At 39.4% G+C, this 16,462-nt stretch overlaps 1 protein-coding gene and 1 pseudogene across 4 annotated transcripts in view; one reads left to right on the forward strand and one right to left on the reverse strand.

The window, feature by feature from the left end:
* Positions 1 to 16,462, forward strand: part of NAV3 (neuron navigator 3) — an 893,860-nt gene that overhangs the window by 317,386 nt on the left and 560,012 nt on the right. The gene's annotated exons all lie outside the window — the stretch shown is intronic.
* Positions 8,618 to 8,837, reverse strand: LOC139182946 (ASNSD1 upstream open reading frame protein-like; annotated as a pseudogene).

The following is a 16,462-nucleotide window of genomic DNA, read 5'->3' on the forward strand; positions in this document are numbered from 1 at the left end:
TTTTCTTGCCCACTTTCCTATTACATTAGAAGATTCAATTAATCAGTTGACTCTTACTATATTCCTTCCTCAGTGATGAAAAGTAAAGGAAACAAAACTCCAAACCACGCTGTCTGGTTTTATTTGTACATATCCCAGTAAGAAGAGTGAAGATATCAGTTCTTTATTTTGGCACAGTGGTTTGTATTGGGCCTTCCTTAACATGTTCATTTTTTCCTCTGAGATTAAAGATATCAGAGGTAACTGCATGGCATAATCATACTTCCTGCATCTCTGATTATAGTAACAATGTTCACTCTCAAGAGTGTCAATAACCAGCATTTGCCTTCAGTTCTTTATACTCTGTAACTTTCTTTCTTATCTTTTATTGCATATGATTCCATGGGAAACATTTTACTGGTAGAGGAGTATATTTTAACATCCAGCTACTGTTTTACCACTGTGGTTTTTTGAAACTGCCTCACTGAATTTGTTGAATTCAGGTCTTCAGAGATTCCTTCTGAAAAACCCCTCAGGTAAAATAAGTTACTTGATAGTGGTCTAGGAGTTAATACTTTGCATTTTATTCACTGGAATGTCTTTGTTATGCCACACAGTAAATGACAATTTATTTCAGGAATGATTTGGTGATTTCAAGGGGCTCAGTGCTGGGTGAGAGTATTAGTATTTGGCATTTCAACCACGGGCATTTCATATTGAATGCATAGGGAGTAGCCATGCTGCTAACTGGTTGATACTGTTATACTGTGTATAAGATAATGAGGTAGTTCAGTCTTTATGTTAATTTTTAAGTCATTTTTTTTAAACAGTGCTGGATTACGTCCCCCTCTTCATAACTTTCTCTTGTTCTCTTTACCTTCCTAATTTATTATCACACTGTATTGTTCTGTTTACCTTCTTAATTCATTATCACACTATATTAGTTTGGTTGTGTTGTTTTATTTTTTTCAATTTTTCTGCTAGAATGTTCGCGACTTCAGGGAAGAATTTATGTCTCTTTGCTGCACTTCTAGAACTTAGCGCATGGCATGTGCTCAATATATATTTGCTCAGTTCATGAGTTATTATGTGTTTGGTTGCAGGTTAAGGGAAAGCCTGCTAAAAATGCCTTGAACAATGAAGGAATCTGACTTAATAATTTAGGTCGATTTCAATCAAGACTCTCATCACGTCTCTCTGCAGTTTGTTTGGCCCTTTCCATCTCCGGGTCAAAGCATCACCCTTATGCTTCCCTCAGGCTGCAACGTGTATCTCCACGGATTTAGGGCAGGGAATAGCATTTGTGTTCCACACTGCTGGAAAGAGTCCTGAGCTCACTCCAAGAAATTGGATTCTTGTAAGTCACATGCCGTTCTTAAACCTGTGACTGTGGTCAGGCATAGAATCTACAGACTGACTTTGCTGGGATTATAGTCTGCCAAGAGAGGATTGGAGTCAGGAGACAAATGAATGCAAGGATGCTATAAAAAATATTTACTACGGCTAATGAATGGAATTCCAAAACTTTTGTGGCATTGTATTTAATGAAGTGTAGTGAACTGAGGACATTGAAAAAGTTTTTTTAAGTCTGAATTATCTCAGTCTATCATAGTTCAAAAACAGTGGCGCACACGTGTGTAAACATGTGTTTTGAATCTATTAGTAATGATTCCGGCAGCACACAATTAACTAAAACCTAAGACTCAGTTTAGCAAAAGTTGTAGTGTATACTTGCATTCATGATGCAATTTAGGAGAAATCTTCTACCACCCCCATCTCCACCAACCTACCCTCCTAACTCTGAGAGGAGTTTTAGCCTTCAGCAAGGGATGTATTTTCCTTTTGACACTAGGGAAATGACTGAATGACTAGGTAAGGGAAACACACATCGGAAAGGGAAAAGGGAGGGAAACAAACTTGGCAGATGCATAGTTTTGCCAAGAACCATCCCAGGGATCTCAGACTTCTTACAAACTTGATTTTGTGTGAGCATTTCCATTTTGAAAGAATATACATCACGAGTGCATAAGGTGTCTAAAGGATGGGGGAGGAATAGCCAGGAGGGGAGCCAGGAAGCCAAACCAATATTGTGGGGTTGGTGCTGCATATAAAACTTAAGTCATCAACTTGTAGGATGTGTGTTTATCAAGTATTCACCTCCATGGCAGTTCTCCTTTCTTCTCTTTCAACCCCATACAAATCCTATTATCTAGTCCGTCCTTCTCTTACTCCCCTTACTGCTCTGAAATATCATTTAACTGTTTTCTTCCACATATATTGTCTCCCTAAATAGAGTGTAAACATCCTCAGAGCAAGAATTTTGTCCTGTCCTTTTCTGGAATTAACATCTGTTTTCTGGAAAAAAATATCTGTTTTCATCCACATATATTGTCTCCCTAAATAGAGCGTAAACATCCTGAGAGCAAGAATTTGGTCCTGTCCTTTTCTGGAATTAACCTCAGCATTTTGAGAGTTGTGTAGTAAATAATTGGTGCTGAGTAAATGCTTGTGAGAATTGGTTCAAATGTTCTATTTCATAGTAATTTGGACACAGGTAATTGGATTACAGCGATGTGAAAGTGTTTGCCTAGCTTTTTTCCCTTGAGAAACTCAGATTAAAATTTAAATATTGCCATGCAAAGAAAAAGATTCAGTAAGAAAGAAGACTGTTAAAAGGCTTTCAAAGGGAATAGAACCACTTGAAATTATTTTTTCTGCTTTCTGATGCCAGGTTTCTAATGACTTTCAAACAACTAGATTATAAAGGAAGAAGTTTTATGGGTGTATCACTGTATTTATCTTACTTCCATAAAATTCATAAAAATGTCAAGATATGGACATGCTATAGTGTTATTCAAACATCCTTCTTAAACAGATGCAGGGAAATGAGGAGAGATGGTACAGTATCATTATTGTTTCCATATTTGTTGTCATAAGCAGTGAAATCCTTGTCTTTGTGAATTGTCAGTTTCAAACGTTCTGCCAAAAACTTTCTAAAGCAAGTTCTTATTAGAATTAATCACAAGTGTCAGTTGAGACAGTATTATGCTTTCCATGTAATTTAAGCAGACTGTTAGAGCCTATATGCAAAACATTTGCTTTGTTTTAGATGTGGAGTTGGGCCATAACAAGATACTAATAAGATTCAGTTCAGTTCAGTCGCTCAGTCGTGTCCGACTCTTTGCGACCCCATGAATCTTTTGGCATGGCTGAGGCTCAGCATGCTATGCAGCCGGGGTCTTAGCCTCTTGTCTCTAGTAAAGCTCTTTTCTACGTCTCTGTCTTGATTTATCCAGGCTGGTGGTAGCATTTTCCCAGTCACATTCCAGAGTGAACTGGGAATTCTCCATTTCATTCTCCTTATCTATGCATTTGTCATGTCTTATCAGTCTTCTCCTTGAACATTCTGGCTATGTTTTCTGTAGCATGCAGTGTGGCGTGGGAGAAATCCCTGTGGACTGGAGACAGTCAAGGACGTTGAAAGAGTTGTGCTGGTCGTGGACGGAACTGGTGATGCCTCAGTAGCTTCTGTAGTTGAGATCTCATCCTAAAAGTCTTGCTGGAATCAGTCAGGCTTCATTTATTGAGATTCAGAAGAAAATTTCAAAGAATGTCTCATTTGTGCTTGGAACTGTAAGGCTTCCTACCTGTAGACAGTACTACAAGAGTCGAGTTCTGTGAAGGACCTGAGAATGGGAATGCGGTCTCTGTGGACTCAGACGTAAAGTGCCTCTTTTCTGCCTTCTTATTTGGAAAGTGGGCTGTTTTAGGAGCCGAAGCGTATCTGACCCAAGATGTGTGTGATCTGTACACTTTTAGAAGTAAAATAGACAAGAAACTAGACTAAGAGGGAAGTGAAAATGAAACCCTTGAGAATGGAGGATGCCCAGTTTTCAAGTAATTCTGAAAAGTCTTGTTTAAAAAATATTCCCTCGCTCTGCTTAACAGGAATATTCATGTTTGCTAATTTTGATGACTGTAATAATAGTTTTTCATTTTAAATGTTAGTATGAGAACAGTTTAGTCTTGTACCTAATAACCCACATCAGAGAGTGAAAATAAAAACACTTTAACCAGGGCACCCTGCAGGGCAATGCTTCCCAGTGAAATCTCTCTCCTGACAGGGCAATTTTGTTTTCTAATTTTCCATTTCTTTTAATGTTCCATTTTTGTTTATCTTTTCCTCCTGTCAGAAAGCTTTTTCTTTGAGTTGGAGGATATTAGTGGCAATGCCTAGATTTGTATGCCTCTCTTTTCTGGGGAAAAAATAATTATAATTTTGGTTGAGTTTGATGAGACTGGGCAAAAGGATGAAATGCTAAATATATATACTAGCTGTTTATTCTCCTATTAAATATTACACTCTTTGAAAGAGTTGAAACTCAATTTTAAAAGAACTATGTGCACATAGAAAATTGCATAAAATATGTTAAAAGGAAAATTCTTCTTTAAAACTCATTTTATTTATTTATTTGTGGCTGTGCTGGGTCTTTGTCGCCGTGAGGGCTTTTCTCTCGTGCCAGAGGGGCCGCTTTTCTGGTTGGGCATGCGGCCGTCTCGTTGCAGTGGTTTCTCATCACAGAGCATTGTCTCCAAGGTATGGACTCGGTAGTCATGGCCCTGGGGCTTAGTTGCTCCATGATATGCGGGGTCTTGAAGGATCAGGAATTGAACCCATGTCTCCTGCATTGACAGGCGGATTCTTTACCACTGAGCCACCGGGAAAGCTTCAAATGAAAATTCTTTAGGACATTTTCTGTGAATTACCAGTTCTCCTTCCCAGAGGCAGTCACCATTAACAGTTTTTTGTGTATCCTTTCTGTTTGTATAACACACACACACCAGAAATTGAATCATGTTCTCTATAGTTTACAAAGCCTTGATTTTTGTTTCAAAAGTGCAAACTTTAATGAGAAGCAAAAGTGCTATAATAAAAATAGAAGAAATAAATAATCGAGGACAGCTTAGCAAGTGTACCTTTTGTAGAAAAAAAACCTGAAGCAGATTAACAGTACTCTATCCAAAAGCACATAAGCATCTCTTCATTGTTAAATTGTTGATACAGGAAGCTGGTTTTCATTTATATTTGCTTCTACTCATTGCCTTTTTTAATTCTGTAAGTACTGTTAATGAGCTAAGGAGATAATGACCCTAGAAACATCTTCTCAGACATTTTGGATGGTATTAATGTTATGATTTTATTGTACATTTCTAGTTTAAATTCTTAATAAACTATTAGCAAAACTAAATTTTAGATTATTTGCCAGAAAAGACTAGACCTTATGAGTTCATAATCCCATAGTAAATAGTGTGAACAGACTTATAGGACTGTAATTGCAGCAAAAATATTTTGTATTACAATATTATTTGAAATATGTGAATTTGGTGAAAACACAGTCTTTATTTGACCTTGGTTGTGGAAGAATCACTCTTCAGTCATTCATGTGGAAGGTACCTTCAAATGGTGATCTACACTTGAAGAAAATACATAACTTTGAGTTTTTATAGAGTAAAACTTAAATACCTGCTTCACTGTTGGATAACTCTGTGATTCCTATAATTTCCCCGTGCCACAGGTAGGAAGCAGCAGAATAGAAAAGATGCTCTGTGGTGGTAGCGTACGTGCGTGCGTGCTAAGTTACTTCAGTTGTGTCCGACTCTTTGCGACCCCATGGACTGTAGCCCAACAGGCTCCTCTGTCCATGGGATTCTCCAGGCAAGAGTACTGGAGTGGGTTGCCATTGCCCTGCTCCAGGGGATCTTCCCAACCCAGGGACTGAATCCCTATCTCTTAGGTCTCCTGAGTTGGCAGGCAGGTTCTTTACCACTGGTGCCACCTGGGAAGCTGTGCGTTTATCTGAACCTATCACTGCTTCTTGTGGATTTGGAAGCCACCCTAACAGATTTTGGAGCAAGGAAATATTTTTCTTTAATGTTGCTTTATTATTTTATATAATTAAATTTTTCATAAAGATTTTTGGTGACCTAAATTCTTTCTTCTCACTTTCAAAATGCCACCCCTTCAACTGGAAAGGAGTCTCCTTTAGCAGCAGTTGCAATCTCGTTGAGTTCTAGATTCATATTGCCCTGGAAGCAGAATAGATTTTATTCGTTTATTGGCCAGCTACTTGCCTACTTTTTTTTCAGAATTCTAAATAGGGCAGTGAGTGGATTTCATGCACGCATGAGTCCTGTACTGTTTTAAGTTTTTTGTTTACCGAGGAACCCAACAACATTCATTTCTGTTTACCAGTGTTTTCTCTGTCTAAGGGCATTGATTATACTGGTGCACCATTTGGGAGCACTTGGGAACACTGTCCTAAAGAGAGGTCTGGGAGGTGGTGGTAGCAACCTTTAGCCTCCAGGACCGGTACACAGCCTTTTTACATGAAAGCGGTGCTCCAGGGACCCAGGCATCCTTTGTCCGTGAAGTGTGCAGCCTCATTTCCCGCTCTGCTTGCTTTCACCCTTACTTGGTACTCACTTTGTAGAGAAGAGCAGAGGGACAGTCTTGGTATTCAAGGCAGCCCGTGTTCTTCCAACACTTGTGCCCGTGTCTTAGAAGAGGACTTTGTTCTCAGTGGTTGTGGGTGAGGCTGGAAGGAGTATGTGGAGAATAAATGGCCTTTTCACAGCACAAATCCACATATGATGCTGACGTTTGTTTTCTGTGTTTTGTATGACAGCTCACTGAGCTTTTGTCACTTCTCTGGGGAGTTGTCTTTTTGTCTATTCGAGATTTCAGGGTTCTTCTCCAAGAAGCCATTTATATAACTACAAGCCAAGCTTGCCTGGCAGCTGTTTGTTGGTTTGGTACCAGGGGGCCTGCCTGGCCTTCTGGTTGGGCACCCCTATCTAACGTTAAGTTTATGATCATGGAAAAGGGGAGCTTGGGTCTTTAGACCAGGTACCTATGTGTCAGGGCCTTGCTGCTGCATTGAACCTATGACCCCAGCAAAGCTACTTTGTCTTTTTAGAACACAATCCCTTCTTGAATGAAATATCTAGGGTGTTGGAATGTTTCTAGATGCCCAGCCCTTGGCCTGAACCAAGTAGGTGTATTTAGTGAATAATTCTCCTTCCCACCAACCTTTACTTTTATTTTCCTATTATCTATATATTCCTTTTTAAACAAAAATTGTTATGTTAAATTTCTTATTTAGTATAACTTTTATTGACGTATAGTTAAAGTGTGTTAATTTCAAGTGTACAGCAAAGTAATTCAGTTACACACACACGTAAACATACATATTTATAAAATAAGATATTGCGTATAGTTCCCTGTATTATACAGTAGGTCCTTGTTTGTCTGTTTTATGTATTAGTACAGAGTATATGTTAACCCCAACTTCCTAGTTTATCCCTTTCCCCATTTTTACTCTTTTCTTACCAAAAGTTTGTTTTCTCTGTCTGTGGGTCTGTTTGTTTTGCAAGTAAGTTCATTTGTATCTTTTTTTTTTTTTTTTTAGATTGCACATATAAGTGATTTCTCTTTCTGACTGACTTCATTTAATATGATTATCTCTGGATCCATCCATGTTGCTGCAAATGACATTATTTCATTCTTTTTTATGGCTAATATTCCATTGTATGTATATATACCCTGTCTTTCCTTTTTTTTTACAATAAGGCAGCAGGGTATTTTATTCTTTTTAAAAATTCATCATTCAGTAAATGTTGTTACACTCTGAAATATTACATTTTAATCTAGTTTTCAATAGAAAGGTTTTCTAAGGAGATGACTTGGAGCCTTCCACATTTATCAGATGGCTTTTCATTATTCTTTTCTATTTTTGCAATTCTGGATCCAAATTGCCTGGCCTGCTTTGGCAGAAGACCAGAGATCTGTTAGACCAAGTTCCAGTGCTGCAAGGTGCAAAATTCGTTTTTCACCGATTCCACGAGATAAAGTTAAGTTTGCCTTTTCCCAGACTGGTAGGAAATTTAGAAAGGAGACAGTATTTTCATTCAGGAAGGGAAATCTTGCTTCTTTTCCATGATCACCAATAACTCGATCATCACGACCAAGATTTCTAGAAGAAATTTGACCCAGTTCCATTTCAATTTCCTTATTCAGTCTTTCCAACCTGTGTGTCTGGAAGTGGACATGATGATGAGAATAACTTGCAAGCTGCTCCTCTGCACCAACTCCAGAAAGAACTGCCTTCCCACGGCTCTGATATGGGTTTGCTTCATCTTGGGTCACTAACCAATCAACTCCTCTGGGAGCAAATCAGGCCGTGCAGCCACTGCTGTCATTCAGTACTGAAGCCAAGGGCTGAACTACGTGGGATATTCAAGTTCTTCTTAATCTTTGCAATTCTAGAGAAACATTAATTTCAACAAAGTTCCAAATGCGGGAAGGGTTGGCAGCTTGTAGTTCCTTCAGTCCTGCTCTTCCTGTGACGCGATCTGGTACACTGAATTGTTCACCAGGGTTAGCAGCAGCAGTTCGTAGCAATAACATTTTTTGGAGCATTCCTCAGAGGGTATTTCATAATGATTTTTCTGTTTTCTTCCCTTTTTGTTAAAACTAGCTGGTACAATCTATTCTTTAGTGATGAAAACCACATTAAGAAGATCAACTGATTCATTGCACAGCAAATACCACACACATTACTATGTAAAATCAAGTTGGCTATTTCTTGATTTTACTCTTCTCTGAGTTTTTTATTCCTTGATATTCTTTCCTCAGCTCACCCAATATATCCTCCTCTTCTTCAGGTTAGAAGGTTTATCCACAACAAATTTTGTTCTTTCAACTTGCTGCTGAGCGCTTCCTTTTGCAGGGTCAGATTGTCAGCAGGGACCAGCCCAGCATTGTCCTTTGGTCATGCACCCCAGCTGGGCACCCCCATGGAGTATCACATACACGCAGCCTGCCCGGCACTCCACAGCCCGCAGCCCCCACCATGCCTTGTTTATCCATCCATTCATTTGTGATGAGCGTTTAAGTGGCTTCCAGGTACTGACTGGTGTAAATGGTGCTGCTATGAACATTGAGGTGCTTGTATTTTTTCAAATTAGATTTTTCTCTGGATATATGCCCGTGAGTGGGACCACTCTGTTTTTATTTTTTTAAGGAACCAACATGCTGTTTTCCACAGTGGCTTTACCGATTTACATTTCTACCAACTGTGGAGCAGGGCTCCTTTTCCTCCACACCCTCTCCAGCATTTATTATTAGAAGACTTTTATTTTTGTCGTGCCGTGAGACATGCAGAATCTCAGTTCTCCGACCAGGGATCAACCTGTGCCCCCTGCAGTGGAAGCACATGGCCTTAGCCACTGTGTCAGCCTTTGCTTTTGATGTTCTAGGATTCTTGGACGTCAGTGTTCATCTTCCCAGAAGTCATTATTTTCCAAAGGATTGGCCTCTCTCTCTTGTCCTTTGAAATTGTGGGTTTGTTTTTATTATTTTTTGTTACGGCTACTTAGAATATTATTAGGACATTATGGGATTTGGAGGTTAGTGGAGATTCCTTAAATATTAATCAGCATATTAGAGTTTGGAAGGGAATGTACATTCAAGACTAGCTCTATAGCACTGCTGACGTTTGAAGCCAGGCTGGGCTTTGCTGTGGGGGTGGTTTTCCACTGGGTTAGGTTGTTTTGCAGCATCGCTGGCTTCTAACCACTAGATGGCAGTAGCACTGCCCTCTCAGTTGTGACAACCAAAACTGTCTTCAGCCAGTGGCCCCCCCATGCTCCCCAAGGGCAAAATCCCCCCTGATTGAGAACTGCTGATCTGCAGGGAAAGGACATCTGCATGGGGATGCCTCTTAAACATATAGCCTTTATAATGCCAGTGCCTCCCTTTACTGTGGCTCTGTGTGTTTGCGTGTTCAGCTGCACACTTTCCAATTCTTTGTGACCCCATGCACTGTAGACCGCCAGACTCTGCTGTCCTTATAATTTTTCAGGCAAGAATACTGCAGTGGGTTACCATTTCCTACTCCAGGGGACCTTCCTGACCCAGGGATTGGACCCTCACCTCTGGTGTGCCCTGCATCGACAAGATGATCTTTTTCCACTCAGCCACTTGGGAAGAATTCTGTATTTTCCAGTAACCTTTTGTCCTCGGTCTGACCGTAATAGAATAAAATTTTAATTAATATTTAAAATATTTATCACTATGCTAAGTCACTTCAGTTGTGTCTGACTCTGTGCGACCCCATAGACGGCAGCCCACCAGGTTCCCCCGTCCCTGGGATTCTCCAGGCAAGAACACTGGAGTGGGTTGCCATTTCCTTCTCCAAAGCATGAAAGTGAAAAGTCAAAGTGAAGTCGCTCAGTCGTGTCCGACTCTTAGCAATCCCATGGACTGTAGCCTACCAGGCTCCTCCATTTATCACTATTATATTTTTAAATCACTTATTTATATTTTAAAAAATGAAATTGAGCACCTACATGGACCAGGCACTGTCCTACATAATGAGTATTTTAAAATAAATCAGATGAGGCAGTATTCACTCAGCAGTTAAGAGGCTGTGTCCTAGGGTCAGACTGCCTGAGTTCAAAGAGTGGTTCCAGCATTTCTGGCTGTGTGATCTTAACCAGTGAGTACCTCAGTTTCATCATATGTAAAATGATAGTTGTGTTGCTATTCAGTCACTAAGTCGAGTCCAACTCTTTGGGATCCCATGGACTGCAGCATCCTCCACTATCTCCCAGAGTTTGCTCAAATTCATGTTCATTGAGTTGGTGATGCTATCTAACCATTTAATTCTTTGTCCCCTTCTCCTTTTGCCTTCAGTCTTTCCCAGCGTCAGGGTCTTTTCTAGTGAGCCAGCTCTTCATGTCGGGTGGCCAAGAACTAGAGTTTCATCTACAGCATCAGTCCTTCCAATGAATATTCAGGGTTGATTGATTTCCTTTAGGAGTGAATCCATATCAAAATAATAGTTACGATACTGCCTGTTTTTACACACTTGTTCATAAGGTTAAACAAAACCATGTATAAAGCATTTAATGCAGTGATTGGTGCATATGCTATGCTATGCTAAGTCACTTCAGTCGTGTCCAACTCTGTGTGACCCCATAGACGGCAGCCACCAGGCTCCCCCGTCCCTGGGATTCTCCAGGCAAGAACACTGGAGTGGGTTACCATTTCTTTCTCCAATGCATGAAACTGAAAAGTGAAAGCAAAGTCACTCAGTCGTGTCCGACTCTTAGCGACCCCATGGACTGCAGCCCACCAGGCTCCTCCGTCCATTGGATTCTCCAGGCAAGAGTACTGGAGTGGGGTGCCATTGCCTTCTCTGGATTGGTGCGTAGTAAGTGCTTAAAGAACGTTAGTTGAGGTGGATGTTATCACTATCCGCATCAACATTATGACTGAGGATGCTGTTCTCGTCAGGAGAGCAATGCCTCATCTTGAGTGGAGGGGTGCTAGTAACCTCAAAAATCTTTCTCATATAGCTGAGCCCTGTAGGACTAGGTCACCCAAAAGGACGTGTGGTAAAGAAGAGGGTAGGGCATTCCAGCAGAAGTATTACCTTTTAAAAAGTGTATAATCTGTGATACAGAAACAAATGCATTATTTAAATATTTTAATATGTAACATTTACTTTCAACCTGTATTTCTTAGGTCACAACTCTCTATACCTTATAAAAGTGTATTTTGCTATTAGAATTTTCGTGGAGTATTTTTAATCCATTTTAATGAAGTATTGACTCTCAGTGAAAACCTAATATTTTCCTTGAAAACGATATCATTGCTATATGATAATCTTACCTAATTTTAGAATTCCTTCTTATCACAGACTCAGGAAAGCCTGGCTATTTCCTATTTCCTTTTGCTTCTTTACAAATAATGTCAAAGGGCAAGTATTATTTACCAGATTTTTTTTCCTGTCCTTCATTTCCATGTTAGCTATCCTATTTGTGTGAGAATAGGCATCTAATCATCCTTGGGCAATTCTTGATGAACGGTCAGCTGCCCTGGTGATACAAATATAATATTCAAAAACAAATCACACCCCTTCCTAACATATGTAAGACCTGGTGCTGTTTCTGACACATGTACAGGTCTCTGGAACCCACATAATAACCAGTGGGGTAGGTAGGACAATTTTCAAGATTGGGAAACTGCTGTCAGAAGTATTATTGCTTGCCTAAATTGACCCAGTAAATATCAGAACTGGGCAGGGAAACAAGGTTCTCCTGACTTCAAAGCCTGTTATTTCTAATATAAACACAAACATATATTAAAGTAGACCCTATGCTGTCATACACCTCCTTTTCAGAGACCTCTTATTACCTGTGAAGGTTGGATGATGTTCTGCATAAAAGCTCAGTATGTCTTCTTTATTTTTATTTTTTACATTTTATGATCCTAAGCTTCTGCCAATGGACTTAAATTACTAATTATTTTAACTCTTCACCGGTTTAGTGATTTTTTGAATAATTCAAGAAAAATGTATTAGAATCCATTTTAGTATTTGCATGATTCTTTTTTTTTTTTGATAGCATGATTCTTGAATAATCATTTATCTTGCCCATTCTTGTGAGTTTCTTGAGGACACCTTCTATGACTTTATCTTGGATGCAATTCACAGTTTTTCTCATTGAGTATCACACCTACTGGAAATGTTTTGGATGAATGACTGTTGACTCTTCTAGAGTAGATCACACAGTTCTTTATTTTTGACCATTTTACAAGATAGGTGGTTGTAGTAGCCAACTTCCAAATGTTCCCCAGTGATCCTTACTCCCTTGTATTCATGCCCTTGGGTTCCATCCCACTTGTAGTAGGGCTGACTTGTGTAAAAGGATGCTGCTGTCAGAGACTGAGACCCAAGACTAGATCATAAAACCCATTGCAACTTCCATCTTGCTCTTTTGGATCCCTTGTCCTGGGCGAAAGCTAGCAGCCATCTCCTGAAGACATAGCCGTCTTGGCTCAGCTTTGTGGAGACATACATGATGAACCAAGGAGACCCTTCAAGTCTATGTGAGTAAGCTGTCTAGGAGGTGAGTCCTCCAGCCACAGTCAAGCTTTCAGATGACTGCAAACTCTGCCACTGTATTGACTGAACATCATGAAAGATGGACTGAAGCCACACAACTAAACCGCCGCCAAAGTCATGACCTGTGTAAACCAAAAAATAATGTTTATTGTTTTAAGCCACTAGGTTAGGGGATAATTTGTTATACTGAGCAATAATTAACAAATGTAGTCTTTATTTGAAATGATTTTAAACCTCTTGATAGTTGGGCACTTTTAAAATGGACGTACTCATCATTTCTTTGTGTGTATTTAAAATGGAAAGTGAAAGTGTTAGTTGTAGTCATGTCTGACTCTTTGCAACCCCATGGACTATAGCTTGCTTGTGTCCATGAAATTCTCCAAGCAAAAGTATCAGAGTGGGTAGCCGTTCCCTTCTCCAGGGAGTCTTCCCCACCGAGAGATTGAACCTGGATCTCCAACATTGCAGACAGGTTCTTTACTATCTGAGCCACCAAGGAAGCCTACAAAATGGAATACACCTTTTATTTGTTCATCTACATTCGATACTATATTTAAAAATGATTCTTTTAATTCATTTTACCAATAGTCATTTAGTATTTTTAATTTAAGATGGAGGAAATAAATGGAAAACATTCATAAAACTGAAGTGTTAGGCAGTGATAAACTATTGAACTGAATTCACTTCATAACTGTTATAATGTGTTTTAACCTATTTATATCTCATAATATTAATAAAAGAGCTTGAAGAGACTCCCCCTTAATAAAAAAATAGTTGTAATCCTTGAGTATTACTTTTATCTTAGTATTTGTAAGATTTACTATTTGATCTAATAATGACTCAATGAAGGTGAAGTAAGGATGAGAGGAAGAATGATAAGGCAATAAATATTTTTTGCCCTCATCTACAAATCAAGAATTGAAAGCATGCAACGTCTAAATTGATTGCCAGTAGCCTGGTAGAGTTTGCTCCTGGTATCCAAGGAGCTTATGTTTCTTTTAGTTTCATTGTCAGGATAAGCTTTGTGTTGTGTAACCAAAAAGTGTAGCTTTGAAATCTAAGAGTGTAAAGGATGGCTCAAGAGATTTGCTCAAAAAATGACTATCTTGTAATAATCATTGAAAATATATTTTCATAAGTCAGGTTAGTAGTGTATCAAATGCTTTTAGTATTCAATTTAGTATTTAGTATATCCTCTTTTGCTTTTAACACAATACATTTCCTTCATGAAAGAATTTTCCATCTCCATGTTTTGAAGAAGTGGTTTATTCTGTCGGCATAACATAATGATCACTGCCAGCCACGTTCTTCCATGCTTCTGTAGAATATAAAGCTGCTTCTTTATCCCTACTTAAGTTTATGAATATTGTCAAAAGCCACAAAGCTTCCTGAAATGTTTAAAAGGAATGTGTGCCCATCAATAATATTTTTTAGATTTCATAAGCTTCTGCTGACTAAGACCATAAACCACATCAGACAGATCCAGAAATCGGGCTGGGTTCAGTCTTTTCTGCCGGTCCTTTGTTCTGACCCGGCCAGTTGCCTTTGATGATTTCCTCTTACTTTGACAACTTTCTTTATTAGTAAGGTAAGGAAAATGCGTGTGTTAAAAGTGTAGCTGTGAATCTTAGCATGTTTTCTTGTCTTGAGCTCTGATGGCTGCATTACTTAGCCTTCTAAGCAGGCCTTTCGTGGTCACTGCAGATGGTGTGTCCTGTCAGTCGGACTCACACATGATGTATGGAATTAATTGTGTCTGCACTATTGAAGGAATGAATGCTTTTGCTATCACAGGGAACTTTGAGAAAGAAAAATGAGTCAGTAGAGTTGTCACATGTGAATCACATTTTTAAGTCACCATTTTTCTTCATGCATATTAAAAAAAAGAATAAACACAGGAAGGCACTCCATCCTCAGAATGACTTTGGAGTGGAAGCGTTTTTTAAGACAGACAGATCGCAAATTTGGAAGGTCTCTCTGTTTCTTTTTTTCTCTCTCTGTCTCTCTCATGCACACACACGCAAACCCACCCCAGATTTGGAAATTTTCAAATGTTTATACACCTTTTGGGTAAAGGGTTTATTAAAATGATATGAAAGATGATTCTGAGTTTATTTCCACTGCCCAAATAGACACATTTTGTTCATTGTAAAATTAAGGATGCTTTTAATTTGGAGACTACCTTTTAGACCAAATCATAAAAATAAGTGTCATTTTTAGAAAAACTAGCGATGTTGCTAGTCTCATACCTGAAATTCAGCCTTCCCCTCCTCCTGTGCCTGACTTTGCTACCTATGAAATCCTAGGCAACTAACTTATCTGCCTGAACCTCATCTTTCTAATCTTGGTAATGGGTTTTTTGAAGATAATAGATGATGGAAACTTCTTATGACATGCTACTTCATATAGAAGTCACCTGGTAAATATGTCAGTTTTGCTACTCATGATGATGTTGGCAGGTGTTGCTGAGACAAAAAAGTAGGCTTCCTAATGGAATCCATTCACACACCACTTACCTGTGCTTGCGCCCAATCTTCAGAATAACATGTCTGATTTTGAACATTTGTTTTATGAAAAAGAGGCCAAATGGCTGATGAAAGAGTACAGAAAGAAGATATTTTGGCATTTATATGAATGAATTGAATGAACAGTTAAAAGCTTAAAACTTACAAAAATCAAGTCGTAAGACACTTGAATCAAAGAGTTGATACACTTAGATGACATCATGACAAAAGCTAGAAACTGGCGTTGGTGTGGCAGCACGAGTGGTGGAAATTTGGAGAAACTGATGGAGGGGTGAAACAAGTGGCTCAAGTTTTTATTTTTTAGTAAGTTATTCTTGAAGAAGGATTGGATTTTTGATGTGTGTGAGTCCATTCTGAAAGTCTGTGAGATGTACTGAAAGTGATAAGCAAACGATTGTTTGCCATTTACAAGTTTGTCATTTATAAAACTATTCTCCCTGCATTTTATGGGTCAATCACCGTGAAACCAGAGGGGATGGTAGTTAGGAAGCCTTCCTACGACTTTTGGGCCTTATTTTCATAGTGGAACTATAGCCATTGGCACACTACCCAACAAAGCGCCCAGCAACCTAGGACATGTGAGGTTTGAAATGCTGTAGGTCCTGAAACAGATCATCGCTTTGCGGCTTCCCTGGCAGCTCCGTGGTGAGGCGCCCTCCTGCCAGTGCGTGAGACTCAGGTTCCATCCCTGGTCCAGGAAGGTTCCACATGCCGTAGAGCAACCAAGCCCCTGGACCACAGCTGTTGCGCCTGTGCTCGAGAGCCCGGGGCCCACAACCAATTAAGCCACCGCAGTGAGAAGCCTTGTACCACAGCCAGAGAGTAGCCCCTGCTTACTGCAACTAGAGAAGAGCCTACGCGGCAGGGAAGACCCAGCACAGTACCCGCGCTCCCACAAATAAATAAATAAATTTTAAAAATCCATCACTTTGTTTAAACCCTAAGGAAGTAATTAGAAGCTAATACAACCATCATTGAACTCTCTCT

Source organism: Bos indicus, chromosome 5, assembly GCF_029378745.1.
Source record: "Bos indicus isolate NIAB-ARS_2022 breed Sahiwal x Tharparkar chromosome 5, NIAB-ARS_B.indTharparkar_mat_pri_1.0, whole genome shotgun sequence".
Taxonomy (NCBI): Eukaryota; Metazoa; Chordata; class Mammalia; order Artiodactyla; family Bovidae; genus Bos; species Bos indicus.